Raw genomic sequence first — 20,486 nt, 5'->3', positions numbered from 1 at the left:
TCATGTATACAGCGATGTTCCTTAATATATTGCACAGATCCTACCTGTCCCCACATAGGATATTTATATTTGGGCTTTCAACAACACACTCAAGTTTTAAATGTGGCCAGTCCCAGGCCGATCTATTCCACTGTTTATGGTCATGTCCTCTAATTCATAGATTTTGGTTGCAAATGATTAATTATTCCAGAGAACATTTGTTTAATTACATTCATTAACCCTTGAATGGGCTCTATTTGGCATTCTCCCAAGAGGGCTTCAAATTTCAAAGGGAGGCAGACATCTACTACTGGCGGTAAGTGCAGCTGCCCGTAAATCCATCCTACAGGTGTGGATACATCCTGAGCCCCCCTACCTTATCTCTTTTTAAAAGGAAACTATTTTATTTCTTTGGCATGGCATGGGTGGAGGTAGTGCAAGAAAAGGAGGCTAAAACCGAATACTTTTTTTAAAATGTGTTTTATTGCAACTCTTTCCACAGACATTCAGACCCAAATTTTAAACTTCTTATGTAATACCTCCTGGTACCTTTTGCGAATGGTTGAGGGTTTTCCAATTTCGGCGTAATCATGACGGGAAGGAGCTGTGAGCGAACTTTATTTAATCTTGTAAAGTTTCATTTCGATTTCATTGTGACTTCTGTATTTGTTTGTTTTGTCATTTTCGTAGTCTACCAATGTATGTTTTTCTCATCTTCATGTTTAATTGGCCCTTTGAATCAAATCGTGTTGGGTCTGTATATCTGTGAGCATTCACATATTACCTTGTACCATGTCTATTGTCCATTGTTTTACACATTGCTTCAATAAAAATAGATAATTTTAAAAAGTAGGCAAGTATAATGTATATATCCAGGATGTATCAGTTTATTTCTTTCTTTTATTTATGTATTCAGTGTATTTACCAAGCAGTGCTAAATCACATATATTAACAAAAAGACACAAGGATGATTGCAAAGGACAGATAAAATGATCCCATTGTACATATCGGATTACAAACAAGGTAGGGCCAATCAAAATGTCAGCAACACATCAGCCAGTTTATGAGCATTTTTTTAATATATACGTGCTTCACCTTTTCTTGTTATGTACACTTCTACATGCTGGCATGTATAAATATTCCAATGCCCTAATGGTTGTCTTTTTCTTGTATTCCAAAATATGAACTCTGCACTCCCATCTGAAAATTTTGGAATATGTATGTATATAATATATTTAAAATAATCCAGGGCATAGATCAATGTTGCCCCCTCCTGGGGAGCAGCAACTACAGTAGAGCAGAGAAATTTAGAACGGGATTTAATGTGTACATTGCAAATTATATTTTATTTGCCATGCATTCTTTACAATCTGTACAGAATGGAAGGTACCCTTATTCACCTAACGTTACAAATAGATACATAAGATTTATAGTAGTCGTCCTCAGATGCTTATTGTATTAATTTCTAAAATTATTTCTCTGACTTACCATCACATTTAGAGCACTGGAATTTAAATGTTTTAATTGGAAGCAGATTTTGTGCAAAGTAAAAAACAAAAACAAAGAACCCAGAAACCCCTGCATGAACAATAACATTCGTAGTACATCCTGTGTGATTATTTACTTTTACATATCACGCTGTGGTAAGATGAAACAAAATGCACATTATGAAATACTTTTGTTCTTTCTTCAGTTCATGAGGACCAGATGTAGAAAAAGGGGAAAAAAGAAAGCAAACATAACACACAACAAGTGATCACAGAACATCCTGAACAGGCAGTGGGGCCGCTCAAATGAGCTAATAAGTAACTGTAGTTATGCAACTGCTGATGTAATATTTGAAGCAAATGTACGTTTGCCCCAGGTTTCAACAGAAAGCAGCAAGAACCAGTCAAAAGCAGAAATATTTCCAGAAAGGTATGTACACGTTCATCAAATTAATTAACTGTAAATAATGATTAGCATTAGTGACTTGCATTATAGTATACAGTAATGCAGTGCAAACTGTAATAACTATTACAACCTTAGTTATTTATATTGTGACACTTAATTTAACATAATGTAAATCAATGGACACAACAATATATAGAATATAAGAGGCAATTAGAATCTTGTTATTTATACAATGAAGTATTTAAAGTCAGAATTATTAGATTTATAAAGACCTTAAAAAAGTGAGGCCAGCACATGGTTTTCCAACTATCTTTCCATGTTGAATAGTTTTAGTGATTCAAAATCTGTCTGCATTATTATCCTCAGATTTGTATTTAGAGTTCACTATTTGTCTCTTGTCTGAATTGACATGAAAGAGCCTCAATTCTACAGTATCATTGTTGCTGCTTTGTCTAATATGCCAATTTGTTCTGATATTAATAATACTCAGTGATTAGAAGGTAATTGGATAGTGACACACATAAGGGCTGATAATGAGCTGGATGATCTGTATATCTGTAGCTTTTATATACAAGATCTGGTGTATACCATACCAGTATTATGTTTACGTCATGCAGAGATTCACAAATGCGATCCTTGAGGCTCCCCAGCAGCTCAGGTTTTAGAGATTTATTATATCCATGGTTGAGCACAGGTGGTTAAATCAAATTGACTGTGGTACTAATTAAGTCACCTGTGGTCAAGCATGGATATTCTTAAAACCTGGACTGTTAGGGAGCCTTGAGGAACGAGTTCGGGGACTTCTGGCATAATGTGTATTTTATTCATAGGAGATAACTTTTTAAACTTCTTGGGTGTGCTCCAGTAACCTCTATATGCCTAAAAAATGCCTTGCATAGATAGAACATAAATATTGAGCCATTTCCTATCTGTTTTACCCTATTGCAGAGTTTCCCAAACTCCGCCATATAGTCAAGGTTTTAAGGATATCCATGTTTGAGTCCAGGTGATTAAATCAAATTGACTGAGGTACTAATTAAGTTACCTGTGCTCAAGCATGGATATCCTTAAAATCTGAACTGTAACGGCTGAGTCCTATTGCATTCCATTTAATATGTAGTAATAGTAGCAACATTATTACCATACTCTAGGGTAGTGGTTTCCAATCTGGATGCCATGGCAGAATCGGTATTATATCCCACCAGACGTCAGCCTGGTGGATGTAATACCAACACTGGAAGCTAGAAAGGACCAGATCCCGACAGATTAAGTATATAATCTATCCCTAACCTTTTCCCCCCGTAACCCTAACCCTCCCTTAGGGGTGCCTAACACTAACCCCCCCCAAGAGCCTAACCCTATACTCCCGCCCAGGGGTGCCTAAACCTAACCCCCAACCCTGCACCTTAAACCTAGCCCTCCTGGGGGGGTGCCTAAACCTAACTTCCGCCTTGGGGGGTGCCTAGCCCTAAATCCCCCATCCCCTAGCCTAGCCTAACCCTAACTTCCCCCCAGGAGCCTCTAATCTAACCCTCCCTCCCCACGGCTGTCCGCTGCTGCCGGCCACCTGGCTTACCTTCGCTTGGTCTGCCGGGTGTTGGTCTCGCAGCATAGGGCTAATGGTAGGCGTCAGGATTTCGACGCCTATCATTAGTACCATGCCGGGATATGACAGTCGGGAAGTCGGCAGTTGGCATTTTGACTGTCAGCTTCCTGACTGCATACTGCCATGGCACCCTGGGGTGCCTCGGGGTACTTGCAAGGGAGCCTCGGGTTGGGGGTCCAGAACCATAGCAAAATATTTATGGTCAATGTTATAGGGAAAATCAGTGCTGTTTGCCACCAATCAATATGTGGACAACCCTGTCCACCACCACATAACTGAGCTTAAGAATAACAGGTAGACACAATTGACTTATTGAGAAATTTAGCAAAAATTATTTAATTAAGAAACTTTTGGCCTAGGGGTGCCCTGGAAAAATGCTGATACTTTAGGGCGCCGTGATTCAAGAAAGTTTCAGAACCACAGTTCCAGGGGGTATATTTACTAAAGTGAGGGTTTTTAGAAATGTAGATGTTGCCCATAGCAACCAATCAGTTTCTAGCTATTATCTTTTATAATATGCTAGATAAATGTTAAGTAGAACCTGATTGGTCGTTATAGGCAACATCCTCACTTCAAAAAACCTGCACTTTATACCCCTTTTACACCCGAGCTGAAACCCGGGTTTTTGAAGGGTTAACCCAGGCAGCTCCCTGGTGTAAAAGGGGAGAGGGTTGGATCACCGGGTCGAGTGACCCGGCAATTCAACCCAGGTAACTAGCAGGGTTTAACACGGGCTCAGCCCGTGAAACCCTGCTGTGAGAACAGCGCACTCCGGGTCACGATGACCTGGAGTGTGCTGCTAACCGGCTGATTGGTCCGGCTTCAGTGGCGCTTGGAGATGACATCATCTCTAAGCGACCACTTTCACTCCACAAATGCCGGTTCTATGCAGACCCGACTGCGGTGTGAGCGGCGCTGACTCGGGAATATCCCGAGTCGACGCCGGCAAAATTCCGGGTCTGATCCAGATAGGAACTTTGTTCCAACTTCGGGTCAGACCCGGAATTTAGGTGGAAAAGGGGTATTAGTAAATATACCCCTAGGTGTATAACCCTACATTTATCTGCAACAAATATAATTTCTCATGTCATGGCCCAGTTTTGTAATTACTATCCTGCTCTGTTTAATGACCCTACATAGAGTAGTGTCATCAGCAAATCCAGACACCTTATTTTCTTTGAATACAGACAGAAATAACACACTTAACAGATCAATTTTCTCATTACTTTCTACAATTATTTTCCTAATTTGCGATATTAACAGATTTATATTACTTGCCATTTATGTACTTAAGAAACAGTTTGGGGATGATTTGCTAGCTTTAATAAATATATATATATATATATATATATATATGCAATACAAAAGATATATATATATATATACATATATATATATATATATATATATATATATACACAGGTTGAGTCTCCCATATCCAAAATACTTGGGACCAAGGGTATTTTGGATATCGGAATATTCCGTATTTTGGAATATTTGCATAACATATTGAAATGTCTTAGGAATAGGGCCCAAATCTAAACCCAGAATGCATTTATGATTCATATACACCTTATACACACAGCCTGAAGGTAATTTTATACAATAATTTCAATAATTTTGTGGCTCAAACAAAGTTTGTGTACATACATGAAATTAATTTATGTGTCATATACACCTTATACACACAGCCTATAGGTCATTGTATACTTTATTTTTTATAATTTTGTGCCTTAAACAAAGTTTGTGTACATTAAACCATCAAAAATCAAAGTTTTCACTATCTCAGTCATGCTAAAAATATTCCGTATTTCGGAATATTCCGTATTTCGGAATATTTGGATATGGGAAACTCAACCTGTATATATATATAACATACATTCTAGTATCTCTAAAGCTAACTGTCAGTCTGAGCGAGGTTTCCCTCCCATAATAACCTGCTACGTGCACAGCCTCACATTGCTTGAAGTTCTGCTGGAACTTTGCACATAATTGAATCACCCCCATTGCCAGTCTACAAGATTCAATGCCTCTCTCAGCTGATTAACTTAAGATTTTTTTAAGGCTTTTAAGATTCTTATTAATATTTTATTGCAACTAAAGTCAAATGTTACCATGTTGTGATCACTATTCCCTAAATGCCCAATCATAGGAATGTGAGGTCGGTTATTAAATGGCGGTATGCATGCGATAGGATGTACTGCATAGTGTGTCTGATATTTGATACATGCTGCCTAAAGGGGTTTGATACAGTGTGTCTCTGAGCAGGACGTCATTGAGTGTCGTCCTATACTATTCATGGGATTCATGTTGTGCCTTCCAATTGCATTCAGAAGAAAAGCTTACAACAGAGAAGAGTGCAACATAATAACAGCCCAACCCCCTCACCTTTCCGTTAATTGAAACCATAAATTATCAGGACAGCCTTTTACGAGAAAGATGTAATGTTTATTTAATAAGTGGGTGGTTATAAAGTGATTGGAGGTTGGGCTTGATGTGATACTTACACCTTTGCACACTGTGCATTTTCAGATTTGACGCCTCTTCACCAATCTAAGCACAATTCTAGATTGCAGAGGTCTCCAAATTGTGTACACAGTTACATAGGTAAGTACATGAAGCCAATTTATCTTGCTTTACACAACCGCTTGGGACTCAAATATTTTTCAGCACTTTTAAAACTATAATTATGGGATATTATAATTACTGTAATTATGTTGAGAGGAATTGTTTCATATGCAGAACAAACATAAATTTACATTAGAAGACTATAAAAAGTATATATGTGCAGGTGTATTTGAAAATGAAAAAATATCAATCTCTGCTTTAGTGGTGGGTTGTTTTCACAGTCTCTGAGAATTTGTAGCAATGTGTTATATAATGTAACGTCTCACATGGTGAGCGATGCCCCTGAGTGATGTTTGAACGATTGATTAGAGCTAATGGTGGGACTGAAGTATTTATAAATGCATTTTTTGGTGCCAGGCATTGTCCCCCAAACCTCCTTTTTTCAGAAACGGAGAGACTTTCCTTTTGGGTTCCCTTCTGACTACTATCTGTTCAGAAGGTATTGTCCTGCAATTGTTCATCTACGGTATAACAACAGTTCACTTAAGTTCTTAGGGACCTATTTATCAATATTTTTTTAGAGCAGAGCCAGGAACCTGTGCCTGTGATCAGCTTTGTGCGTCTAAATAGACCATAGGCTGTTCACAGTAAAAATAAAAAATAGTTAAAGAAAAAAAAACCACACTTCCCAGCACCCTGGAACCAGTGATCTGGTGAGCTCCTCAGTGATCTGGTCAGCTGTTTGCCTAGCTCCTGTTCTGTGACCCACGGTCTTCTGATGTGTGCTGTAAACCAGCAGCTCAGTTTACAGCACACATCAGCTGGCCAGAGTCACAGAGGAGATCACCATACCACCGATCACCGAGGACACTGCAAGCAGAGCGGCAGTGGTGGTGGGGTCGTGGTAGCCAGCAGTTGCACATGCACAGTCACATTCTGTGTATTTTTTGCAAAAAATCCCCTGAGAACTGTGCAGAATTGTGCTTTCTCGCAAACTTTGTCCCTGCGTGCGATTTTAATAAGTCCTTACCAGTGGTGGCTCCAGAGGTGGGGCTGCAGCACAGCACAAAATTCAAATAGGGGAACCACACCAACTGCCATTTCAAATGCTGCCAAACATCACTGGATGGGACTCCTTGGCAGTTGAGGGCTCCCCTATTTGAATTTTGGTCTGTGCTGCAGCCCCACCTCTCCTCTGCAGCCACCACTGGTCCTTACAATGTACTCAAGTATCGCACTGTGAATTTGGGCAATAATATCACATCCCATCCGCATCTGAGATGTGCATTGTGATAAATATGCCCCTTAGAGGTAAGGATCCAGAACCCAGGGGGCACTGCTGTGAGATTATCAACAGATGCTGTCAGCCGACTTGTCAGAGGGTTGAGTATCATGAGCATAGATGTTCAGATGGGTATGAGAACTAAGTATGATAGGGCATGGAAGAGATCACAAGAGGGATATTCTGGGTGGAGGAAAGGTCAGAGCAGGTGGAAACAAGGATAGGGAAAATGGGAAGGCCCAGATAATGAAGAGGCAGGAGATCATGAGGCAGGGGCAGTTGTGGGAATTATATGATGCTGCAAGGGCGTTTAGTAAAACCAAGAACTGTGCTGGATAGAAAGATGTCATAAATGTGATTGTTTATTTAATAATGGTGATTGTTTATTTCATTGGTCAGACATGGTCCGGCGCTGATTTATTTGTCCCCAGTAGATTGTATTACGCCGATTTATCTGCATCTGCACTTTGTACGTGTTTTATTGTTGTAAAATCAGCATGAGACATCTGTTTTCATTAAACACCTGCTGTATCCTATGGTCCAGAGAATTGTGCTAGACCCAGGTAGCAAATTCCAGAGAGTCTGTAGAGGTACTGTAGGTGCTTAGTGATATGCGCCTACACCAGAAAACAGGGACTACATGAATAAGTTCTATACAATATTGTAGACTTTGAGGTAGTTGTTTATTTGTTAAACATGTACATGAGGTAAAACAAAATAATAATACTAACCCAGCATCAAATAAATAATGTCTGAATGGTATGCTGATCAAACACATCTGAGGTCAATGTATAACATACTTTAGGGGTTTATTGCCTTCAAAATGTAAGTAAGCTTTTGAGGGCTCTTTGTTTTTTTTCTGCTGATCCATGTAATACCTATAATACATGTAAAGATATAGGGTTCTCTTAGTCACCCAGACACCAAGCAGAAGACACCGAAGTATTGGTTTATTTTTCACCGCACATAGAAATCAATAATATACAGAGACAAGAGGTAAATGTGGCGAAGAGACAATATGCAGGTAGCAGTCCAGATAGAGCCAGTCTCTGTAGAGGATCAAGTTTCACAACAATTCCACGCAGGAATTAAAAACACATAGTTGCACACAGGAGAAATTATCACTGATTCCGCACAGCAGTGATAGCAGATTAGTCTACACAATAGCTCGAATACTTCCACACAAGAGTTTCTGATGTAAAAGTCCACACAGGACTGGTGGTGCATTCCACTAAGCACTCTCATGGTTACTTCCTAGGTCAGGATAACAAATGGATACAACAGGCATATAAACAGGGGCTAAACATAAGGGCTGAAAAGTATTACACTTTTCATTTGCACACACAACACATCCCAGTTTTTAAAATTGGTACAAATTAAGCCACACCCCAATCTGTCTAAAACACTCTCCAATATGACCGCACATTTGTAATTTTAACCAATACCACATCCGTATCATGGATGGTTCCGTCCATTTTGACCACTGGAAATTGTGACAATCACATGAAAGTTGGGAGTGTTGGCAGCTAGTGCAGAACACAGCATCGCTGGGTCCAATATCTAAATGTGGGAGCTGGACTGGCATTAGCCTTGTCACAGGCTGACAAGTATGGTAGACCCATAGAGTAATTTTTGTGAATTATACATCTGCCTATCTTATCCAATAATTAGAATTTCTTATCTCCGCTATAAATGGCAATAAGAAATTCACATTCCCCGGAATTTACTTGAAATCACATGCAGGGACCAAAGCTCGATGGGAGCTCGTCTCTGTGATGTATAAAAAAGTGAAATAATCGCAAAAGCAATAATTTCACTTCTATATCGTGACCCGGGCTGTTCTGTGCATGCATTGTCAGCGGACATACGTACGGCAGCCACTGCCGGGGAGGGTTCTGGAGGAACCCACTCCTGGTAATTTTTGCCTAATAGTAATCCATAGGCTACTATAGGGTAAAGCAATTTGGAGATGACGTTATCCTATTGGCCCAAGCACTGGAATTCTTTGCGTTCTAGAGCTTGGTAAACCTGACAGCTTCACAGCTGGGGACTGCGGCTGCTGTCAGAAATGGAGCAGCCGCAGCAGATATTGGAGATTTCTGCTGTAGTCCCTCCTTCATACATTTGGGGGATCCTTAATATTTGTGGGTATCGCCTGAAAACGGGTGTTTCGGGAAATATCTCGCAAATATTATTTGATAAATTGGGCTCAAAATGTTTTTCTCTCCTCAAAGAACATGTATGTGCTCTCCACACGCTACTGTCCCCACTGTTTTCTGCCTGATAGCAGACACCTCCCCCTGAGACTGCAGTTGTTTATGTGACTGGCAGGTAGTGCACTGGGAAGCCACCTCCAGTCACAGTGTAGCCAGTACAGTCACAGGCTGCAGCTGGCTCACTGAGGGGGAGGATTTTACCGGGGGGGGGGGTGGCTGCAGCTACCCCCTAGGTAAAGTCCCCCCACTGATTAGCAGTGGAGAAAAGAAAAAGTAGACTTACACTTTAACGTACAGCACAATAGGTCACTTGGACATGATAAACAAGTAAGTTAAGCATTCCTCAACCAGAGCGGTAGCTAGAGGTGTTCAAGCCTAGGGGTGGCACAGTTGCTGCCCCTATGGCACCTGTATGGAACAGCGCCCTATAGTATGGACAGCCAAAGCAGATCTGACAGGTGAATCTATGGGATGCTCCAGTTGCTCAGCTTATTACTGGTCCCTGCTATGGTCCTGCCCTCAGCTATTGCTATTGGTTCTCATTAATAACTAAACAAAGTTTGTTAAAGGAAAGTATTTGTTTTTTTCAGTATAATTTGAAATTAGCACAAGTGTTTGTGAATATATCAAAGTCCTTCAACTTTCGCAAAACAGAAACAGATGTAAATTAAAAGCATAAACCAAATGTCTCTGAGTTTAGATGTACAATATTACTGGCTTAATGTTACATTATCTTCATTGACCAATATATTTTGTTTGAGAGCTTCCAGGGTCACATCTGCCTCTTGGGTCTAAGAAGGCCAAAATGATGACTTTTATATCTTTCATATAAAACAAATTTAGTATTGCAATAGTGCTCACTTTGATAGAGACCTAGTAGTAGAAACATCTTGTAGGGGTCAGTTAACCAAGGGATTTGTTTAAGATAAATGGTTTGGGGTCTCAGCTAGCAGTAGAGTGAGATAAGGGGTTACCTTCTCCATATTTGGTGTAATCAAACCAGGGGAACCATTTAATGATTAGAGAAGAGGCTAAGAAGTCCATATTGAAATCAAATTAAATCTTGGTGTGATTTTAGATATGAGAAGAGCGTAGGAAGAAATTTCCAATTTTGTTCAATAGCAACTTTATTTACATTAAGATATGACAAAGCAGTTATGTATCAGGAAGCTGGGGGGGATACAGGTGAAGAATAGCCAAGCGGGGATTAGGGATTAATGTGGGTTTGGACACCATATAAATGACATGAAAAGCTTCTACCCAAAGTGGTTGAATGACTGGACAGCCCTCATATATATGCATTATAGTGTCATCTTGGCCACAATTACGCCAACATAGCCTCAAACAGGTCACATTATGTGCAACTTATTGGGAGAGAGATGGAGTCTATAGACTCAGCAATATAATATGCATTGATGTATAGTTCTAAACATTTAGCTATACGATAGGATGTAAGATAAATGTCATCCCAGTGGGGAATTGAGAGAGTTTATTGTGGATCTAATTCCTATTGTACTTGTGAAGGACATTTATGGACTAGTTTGAATGGCTTAAAGAGCTAGTACTAGTGTGAGGGGCGGGTGCGGTGCAATGCCTGCTGCCGTGCAGGTGTACGTCTGTTACTTACCTTGCGTCGCACCCTCTCACCTTCAGGCCGTGTGTTGAGCAGACGGTCCTGGAACCTCCAAATAAAACACGGACACGATGACCTAGGGGGAAGGAGACGAGGTGAGGTGAGTACCGTCCTTCCTCACGTCGACCGATGCGCCCTACCGAACCGGGGGATAAATTCAGGTTTTAAGTGAAGATCATCATTGGCACTTTTGGCCTCAGATCCCGAATTTTCACCTATCGGTACTCACGCACCAGGTGAAGATCCGTCCTTGCACCGGGTTGCAAGGTTCACCGTCCGCCCAGAAGGAAGGAGAGATAGATAGTGGCAAACAGGGAGAGACAGTACACACAGATATTTCTCACCGTGTCCACTCTTGCTCTTCGTCCGCTCACTCGCCTACAGGTCCCTGTAAGGAGATACACAACACAGCCGTGCAGGGCCTAAACCTATGTCACGCAACTACACATACTAAAACGGCATCACCCTCAACCTACAGTGTGTGTAGTGCGACAGATATAACAAAAACTAAACATTTGCCCTGCACGGAACACCAATCACAGACCAAATATACAAGAGCAAAACACGGTACTGTCTCTTTAAATGTCTGCTACCTACCTAGAGCTGGCCAGCTCCTCTTCTCGGTGACTGGGGAAACCACTACCTCATGGGTGGAAGTCGTACAGCTCTCCACCACTGCTCACACCTCTAATCATCTATGCGGGGGCTACCTAATGGGCTCAGGGCCCTGGACCTAACGCCCAGGACCTTACCAGCGGCTCAGGGCTTATGCCTGCCTACTGCGGGGTACTCAAGGGACTTGGGCCTACTGCCCAGAGTCCCGCTCTATTTTGCAGCTCAGGCCTAGTGGCCTGCCTAACGGTGGGCTCTGGTAGTGGCCTGGGCCTAATGTCCAGACCACTTTTATTGGGGCTCAGATATAGGGCCTAGTGCCCTCCTGTATGGATACAGGCCTACGCCTGATTTATGGCCACGGGCCTAGTGCCCGCCTACTCGATCATTTAGTGGCCTGGGCCTAGTACCCAGGCCACTCACACCTTATTACGGGCCAATCCTTTTATAGGGCCTAATGCCCACTACTGTCCCCCGGGCCTTGTGCCCGACTAATTGCCCACGGGCCTAGTGCCCGGCAATACTCCACGGGCCTAGCGCCCGACAATCCTGGCGGTCTAGGGAGGGGGGTATATGGTGGGCCTCACGGAGGGCCTACCTGCTACGTTGGAAGAGGCTGCGGGGGGGAACTTCGTGACGCTCTTTTACTTTCCTCCCCCGCAGTCCTCTCCAGTCCTCAGCCGCATTCTTCGGCCGCTGGCCCGTCCTGGCCAGCGACGCCGCCTCTTCTTCCTTTCTTCCAGCCGGCGCCGCCTGTCTTCTTCTTCTTTCTTGACAGCGGCGTCTTCTGGCCTCTTCCGCGGCCGCCGCCCCTGTTGACGCACCGAACTGCTGCTCTTCGGGAGGTCTTCTCTCCTCCCTCTCCGCCGCCGAACTGCCCTTTCCCGCTCAGCGCCGTCTAATACAAGACAGCGCGAGTGGGCGGGGCTATGACGCGACGAGCTGCGATTGGCTCGTCGCGTCCGCCTCTGATTGGCTGCTGGCCCGCGAGCCAGGTTTGGCTCGCGGCCAGAGCCAAACGCCCGCCGCGCCCAACGCCTGACCGGCGCTGGGAGCAAGTACTCTCTCCCAGCGCCGGCTACCCGCCGCTTCTTGGCTGCCGGGTGCCAAGCTCCGCTGAGCTTGCGCCCGGAGCCAAGCTTCTCCCCCGGCGCCACAGTACCGCCGGCACTGGTGAAAGGGACCAGGCGGTCCCTTCACCAGGTGCCCGCGGTGTCTGCACCGACGCTAGGGACATTACTGTCCCAGCGCCGGCAACGGATGTGTCCCGCAGAGGACACATCCCTTCTGCCTGCCCCTGCACGTCGGCTGATGCTGGGATCAATCTCGTGATCCCAGCACAGCCTTCCACACTAGGACATGGACATGATGGTACCTTTGGTAAGTCTGTACATGTCCTTAGGGTATTAGTTGACCAATTTTTTACATTTTGTTTGTTAAAGTATAAAATTCTTAAAAAACTGTTTTAGTTTGATTTAAATAATCTCCCTCTTATTCCTGACACAAGTAACAAATAATTGTATTAGTATGGTTTGCATACACAAATAACTGGTGTAGCATTGCCTGAGATTGCTGCCTCGGGTCACTTCATTATTGGCACATTCCTGCTGCCCTGAGCTGTGTCTTTGGCAGCTCTTCCTAGTAGAGGTCATTCATTATCTGAAACACACAGAATTTGTAAAGACTGGATCAAACAGGACAGGTATATACAGTATACTCTAACTATATTTGAGGTACCAGAAAAAATACTTAAACATGATTACTACAATCACAAATGTAAGCATTGCAATGTTTAAAAATATATTTGAACAGAATCTTAGTAACATAATAATAAAGGAACATATGAAATTATATTAAAATACATTTTTAAAGTATTTCCCTAAAAGCTATAATAGACCACATATGATTTACTAGAAATAATTCAAACACAGAATACTGACCCCACACAAAATCATACTTGCCTACTGCCCCAGAATGCCCAGCAAGCTCTAGAAAATCAGGTGGTACTCCCAGCTGTCCAGAAGAGTGGGCAAGTTACCTGGCCAACCATCACCCGCCCGCACCACCCCACCGGCATCCAGTTTACTCATGCAGCCACCCACTTCTACAATACAAGTGGGTGATCCTGGGGAGCCAATGGTCGATTCACGGTGAATCGTGTCATTGTGGCCCTGCCATCTGCTGCACAATGCCGTGAATCTCAGCATTGTGTAGCGGGACCGCAATGACATGATAGCACATTCACATCCCCCACTTCTCCAAACTCACAGCGTGTCTCTCGCCACGATCCCTGCTGTGCCGACCTGGGTGCCTCCTTCCAGAGGGGTCAGACAGATTGTCGGCAAGTATGCACAAAATACCACCTCAGTGACAGATCAGCCCTGTGCCCAGTATACAAGCAGCACTCTGGTTGTCAGTGCACAATATAGAGCCCAGCCCAGTCTCTGGGCACTTGTGCAGCAGTCTTTCCCTATGGTCCCAGCATTGTACTTACTTTCATATGCTAATGCAACAATCCACCAAAGTAAGTCGCAAATCCATGCGTCTGAAAATACAAACCTATCCTGCCTACTGTTCTAGTGTCTGTGTCATTAGTATCACCACTTGCACCAGCCCCACGCTAGGTGTAAGAGATCCGTCAGAAACAGGTGTCCCTTCCCGAAACGCAGGGCACAGAATCAGAACCAATGTAATATATACAGTGCTTTTCTTCTTGATAATTTGTGCAATACACAACGCCTTTTCTTAGTAGGGGTGAGCGGGTTCGGATTTCTGAAATCCGAACCCCCCCGAGCCCCCCCGATCCGAGTCCGATCCGAGTCAGGCTCGACTTTTCCCACCTGACTCGGATTCTGAAATCGAGGCAAAACGTCATCATCCCGCCTTCCGAGTCTCGCGGGTTTTGGATCCTATATAAGGTACCCACGTCGGCGCCATTTTCTCACTCGGCTGTGGACAGTGAAGAGGGAGGGTGGGAGTTAGGGCTGGCTGGGCTGTGTAGTGTAGTGTAGTGCAGAGTAGTGTTGTGCTGTGCTGTGCTGCGCTGTGCTGCTGTTGTCCATAGGGGCTGTGTCCACTACTTCAAAGTCCATAGGGGCTGGCTGTGTTGTGCTATGCTGCTGTTGTTAATAGGGGCTGTGTCCACTACTTCAAAGTCCATAGGGGCTGGCTGGACTGTGTTGTGCAGTCAGTTGTCCATAGGGGCTGTGTCCACTCCAAAGTCCTGTGCAGTGTCCCAGTCCTAAAGGGGTGCTGTAGTGTTGTCCAGGGGGTGCTCTGTTCGTCAGGGGTGCACCCCCCAAGTGCTAAAAAAAAAAATGTTTTTTCTGTGTTTGTGAATTGTGTGCGCAGTAGCCGCACGTGCATCAACAAAGTAGTGCCAAGCGTGCACCTGTGTCATAAGTAAAGGGCCGGCGGGCTTGACCGTTAAAGGGTGCTGTAACCCCCAAAGTACACTCCAAACCAAATAAAAAAATATTTTCTGTGTTTGTGAATTGTGTGCGCAGTAGCCGCACGTGCATCAACAAAGTAGTGCCAAGCGTGCGCCTGTGTCATAAGTAAAGGGCCGCCTGGCTTGACCATTAAAGGGTGCTGTAACCCCCAAAGTACACTCCAGTCCAAACCAAATAAAAAAATATTTTCTGTGTTTGTGAATTGTGTGCGCAGTAGCCGCACGTGCATCAACAAAGTAGTGCCAAGCGTGCGCCTGTGTCCCATAAGTAAAGGGCCGGCTGGCTCATTTCTTAAAGGGTGGTGTAACCCACAAAGTGCACTAGTCTCCAACAAAAATAAAAAATTATTTTCTGTGTTTGTGTGCGCCTTAGCCGCACGTATATATCAATATAATATAAATGGAGGACCAAACTTTCTCCGATAAAAATAAAATAGGGAAAGATCAAGAACCACTTCCTCCTAGTGCTGAAGCTGCTGCCACTAGTCATGACATAGACGATAACATGCCATCAACGTCGTCTGCCAAGGCCGATGTCCAATGTCATAGTAGAGGGCACATACAATCCCAAATGACAAAGTTCAGGAAAATGACCTTGAAAAAAACATTTAAATCATCTGAAGAGAAACGTAAACTTGCCAATAAGCCATTTACGACACGGAGTGGCAAGGAACGGCTAAGGTCTTTCCCTATGTTCATGACTAGTGGTTCAGCTTCACATGACGATGGAAGCCCTCCTCCCGCTAAAAAAATCAAACGAGTTAAGCTGGCAAAAGCACAGCGAAGAACTGTGCGTTCTAAGAAGATATCACAAATCCCCAAGGAGAGTCCAAGTGTGGTGGCGGTTGCGATGCCTGACCTTCCCAGCACTGGACGGGAAGAGGTGGCTCTTTCCACCATTTGCACGCCCCCTGCAAGTGCTGAAAGGAGCACCCACAGTCCACTTGCTGATATGCAAATTGAAGATGTCACTGTTGAAGTACAACAGGATGAGGATACTGGTGTAGCTGGCACTGAGGAGGAAGTTGGCGAGGAGGATTCTGATGGTGATGTGGTTTGTTTAAATCAGGCTCCGGGGGAGACAGTTGTTGTCCGTGGGATGAAAAAGCCCATCACGGTCATGCCTGGGCAGAAGACTAAACATTCCACCTCTTTGGTCTGGCAATATTTCTATCCAAATCCGGACAACAACTGTCTTGCCATATGTACCATATGTAAAGGTGAAATAAGTAGGGGTAGGGACGTTAACCACCTAGGAACATCCTCCCTTATACGGCACCTGCAGCGCGTTCATAAAAAGTTACTGTCAAGTTCAGAAACTTTGGCTCAGACCGTAAGCAGTCCAGGGTCACCTAAATCCCTTTTTCCTGTTTTATCCAAGGAATCGGTGGATGAGGACGACATCTTGCCTCTGCAGTTTGTGCAGGGACACATTAATTGCCAGCTTGTTTTTTGGGAGCCCAAACGAACCAATCATTTCAGCCACAGTCATGTGGCAGACCCTGGCGCTGAAATGATTGGTTTGTTAAGTGTGCATGTCCTATTTATACAACATAAGGGTGGGTCGGAGGGCCCAAGGACAATTCCATCTTGCACCTCTTTTTTTTCTTTGCAGTATGTACTGTTTGGGGCCTAGTTTTTCAAACTGCCATCCTGTCTGCCACTGCAGTGTCACTCCTAGATGGGCCACGTGTTTGTGCCGCCCACTCGTGTCGCTTAGCATAGTCATCCAGCTACCTCGGTGCAACCTTTTGGCCATAAAAACAATATTGTGAGGTGTGAGGTGTTCAGAATAGACTGGAAATGAGTGGAAATGAAGGTTATTGAGGTTAATAATAGCTTAGGATCAGAAAACCCCACAAATTCTGTGATTTTAGCTGTTTTTATGCTTTTTTAAAAAAAAATACAGATCCAAAACACAAAACCCAGAACCCAAAACACGGAAGGGTGGTTTTGGCAAAACCAATCCAGATCCAAAACACGAAGAAAGATCCAGATCCAAAACCAAAACACAAAACACGAAAAGTGGCCGGTGCACACCCCTATTTCTTAGGTAAGCTTTGTGTCAGATTTGTAAAAATAAATGGTTGTCTGGCGATGTATATTAACTCACCACTCCAGAGACACCTGTAATGCTCTTTCAAGCAGACCTGGGGCCCGGCTAATGTACAATGGAACCCAACTAGCATTTTCAGCTCCATAATGGAGAATCTGCAGATTGTAGGCTCCAAGATCCACCGAGGCAGTATCGCTTGTGATTGTGCTGAGATGCAATAGGGATGGACATTGGAAACCCAGCATTGAATGTGTCACGACCAGGGTTTCTCGGCATGGTAGTCGATGGGTAATACCTGTGAGGACGCTATGGTGAGGGGAGTCTGGCGGTGGCACTGGTGCCTGGTGGGGAGCATTGGCTGTGCGTGGTTCCGTGTGGGCATACTGTCCCTCTGGTCTGGTTAGGCCTGGTGGTGCTTCTGTTCCGTTCTGGCATGGGCGTCGCCATCTTGTCTCGGGTCAGGTGACCTAGTTGCCCTATCCTGTTGTGTCACATGCTCCTCTCTGACCAGTCACGGCTGAGCACTGGGGATTTAAGGGAGTTCAGAGCTCCCTTGCATTGCCAGTGCAACGTGTTTCTCTGCGAGAGCTGAGAGAGAGTGTTCCTGTGCTTAAACCTGTCTATTGGATTCATTGCCTAAGCCTGCTTTTCCTAACCTGCTCCAAACCCTGCTGGATTCCCCTACCTCCTCCATATACCTTTCTACCTGCCTGAGTACCTGAACCTGCTGTTTCCCTGCACCTTGTTTCATTTCATTCCCAGCTGGACTTCATAACTTTGCGCACTTAAGGTAAAAAAGGGGGTGGAGCCTCATGGCACCCCTATTCACGTCACTCTGGGGGCCTGCCTAACACTCTCGAGATGCTGGGCTGCCCCCAGGCTCCACCTAACACTGTGAATAGATGCCGTGCGGTGTGTATGCTCCTCCCACAGCCAGCCATCGGGTGGGCACCAGAAATCTGCATCCGATGGCTGGCAACCATCAAATTCCCACTATTCAATGGAAAATGTACTTACACTAAATTGGACACATGGTTGCTAACCATCGTTATCCGATGTACATCCCTAAGATGCAACAGCAGTGTGACTCGCAGTCCAAGGAGAACAAACCATATGAGCTGGTGAGCATAAATACTATGATTGGTTTGTACTCAAAGTAAAATATTGAAATTATTTAAATGCAAATATCCTAATGCAGTATTTCCAAAACCCAGTCCTCAAAGCTAGGGCATTAGGGAGGGAAGTGCGGCTGGTGCCATCTTTAAGGGCACAATGCCCATGCCGAAGCACAGCTGCTGTCCCAGTCTGCTATAAAACTGCCTCAGTGAAGAAAAAATGCAGACTGGTGTGCCTGGCAGAGCAACAAGGAGTCGGACTCTGGAGCGAGGAACCTCACCAGCATTCCCCAGCTAAGTACAATTTGCAGAAAGTAATGGTGACACAGCACTGTTTTTGTGAAGGAACATGTATGTGCTGGGAGAGACAAAATGATTAAATACATAAGAAGTGTGAGGTGATGAGGCAAAAAGTAATAGTTTATTACTTTAATTCCTCCATTGCTCTTGTCCAACACACTAATTATATCCGTATTGTTAATACTTGTCAGTTATTATATCCCCCCTCCTGATTTGTCATCACTTTATAAATATATTAAATACATATAGGTAGAAAGTTAAGGATAATTAAGTTCTAAAAATTATCCCATTATTAGTTTTATTTTAAAATTATTTATTTCTATTCATGCTGCCATTTTAGGTTGATTCATTTTCTCACTACCTAAACAATAATTGCACCTCAATGAAACCCACCACATTCCTGCCCACTTTGTCCCAGACATTAATCTTTCTAACTATTTGCCCATTTCATCTTTGTCTCTCATCTTATATCTTTATTGCTAGCGCCTTCATTTAACACAGAGATATACGATTAATGAGCCGAGCAACCAAAGGCTGTTTATTTAACAGGGATATACAAATGTTGCAATTCTATCTTTCCCATATATTAACGCTCTCTTATATCTGATTTCTGTTCTTTCTAATTTCACTCATATTTACTGGCAGGGCCGTTTGTAGTCAATCTAACTCCTAGTACAAACAGTCAAAATGTGCCCCTCCCCCCCTGGGAATTTACAAGATCGATAATTTTCACACATGAAAATAGTGGACATGCCCTCACAGCAAGGGGCGTGGCACTGTGGGAAATCCGGCTCTGCCTCCTGCCAGCTCCCAGTGTCCCTCCAGCCAGCCTCCAGTGTACCTCCAGCCAGCCTCCAGTAATTATCTAATAAACCTCATCTGGCTGCAGCTTTCACACCTCTGAAGTAACTGATCCTCCCTGGGCAGACAGTGTCTTCAGTCGGTATTCACTATTCATGTAGCAGATCACATAATCCAGAAGATGTCGGTTTGTGTAGGAATATAACCAATGTTATCATCATACAACAGAGGTTCAACCAGACTCGTACCCTATGTCACCTACTGCCCCCTGTATCCCCTCCAGCCTCTTATCCCTTGTCTCTCCAGCCTCCATTCTTTACAACCTCTTGCCCTGTCTCTACTCCTTCCTGCCCCCTGCCCCATTACTTAAGCCTCCTGCCCCGTTTTACAGCCTCAATCCCTCCCCTGTGTCAATCAGCCTCCCATTGTGTGTCAATCAGCCTACCCTTGTGTGTCAATCAGGCTCTCCTTGTGTGTCAATCAGCCAGCCTCCCCCTTTTGGGCCAATGAGCCAGCCTCCCCCTGTTTGTGGCAATCAGCCAGCCTCCCCCTTTTGTGCCAATCAGCCAGGTTCCCCTTTTCTCTCAGCATCATCCTCTGTCTCCCCAGCCACGAGCCCAGAGAAGCCCACACTTACCTCCTCCTGCTTGCTTTCTTGCTCCTCGGCTTCTCCTCCTACAGTGCTGCTCTGTGTGGTCCCAGTCCTCTGTGCTTCTTCTCAGGCAGGCACGAGCCAGGTGAATAGTTCTTCTGGGCAGCGAGGTAGAGGCAGCAGGGGAGGCGGAACTCGGGAGGTTAGTGTAGTCCTCCCGGTTCTTGCCAGCAGTGGGCAGGGCGTCCCATGCGATTGCACGGCTCACCTGCCCCTATAAACGGCCCAGTTTACTGCGGCAAACCTAGATCGTCACTGCTGCCTGAGCTTAATAGGGTCACACAATACAGTAGATAGATGCTGCAAGAAGAGGCAATATGTG

At 44.2% G+C, this 20,486-nt stretch overlaps 1 protein-coding gene across 2 annotated transcripts in view; it reads left to right on the top strand.

Moving 5' to 3' along the window:
- Positions 1-1,721: 1,721 nt before the first annotated feature.
- The window catches only part of AGT (angiotensinogen), a 44,284-nt gene continuing 25,519 nt past the window's right edge, over positions 1,722-20,486 (top strand). Inside the window, exons 1-2 of one of the 2 annotated variants that reach the window (XM_088472494.1) lie at positions 1,722-1,896; positions 6,011-6,085. The gene's annotated coding sequence lies outside the window, so the exon portion shown is untranslated. Of the gene's footprint in view, positions 1,897-6,010; positions 6,086-17,215; positions 17,294-20,486 lie in introns of those variants that run through there. The other variant, XM_088472495.1, reaches the window with a different exon arrangement.

Source organism: Taudactylus pleione, unplaced genomic scaffold (assembly GCF_031769625.1).
Source record: "Taudactylus pleione unplaced genomic scaffold, aTauple2 ptg000125l, whole genome shotgun sequence".
In the NCBI taxonomy this organism is placed as follows: domain Eukaryota; kingdom Metazoa; phylum Chordata; class Amphibia; order Anura; family Myobatrachidae; genus Taudactylus; species Taudactylus pleione.
Note: the sequence above shows the minus strand (reverse complement) of the source record. Positions and strands in the feature narration are given on the sequence as shown.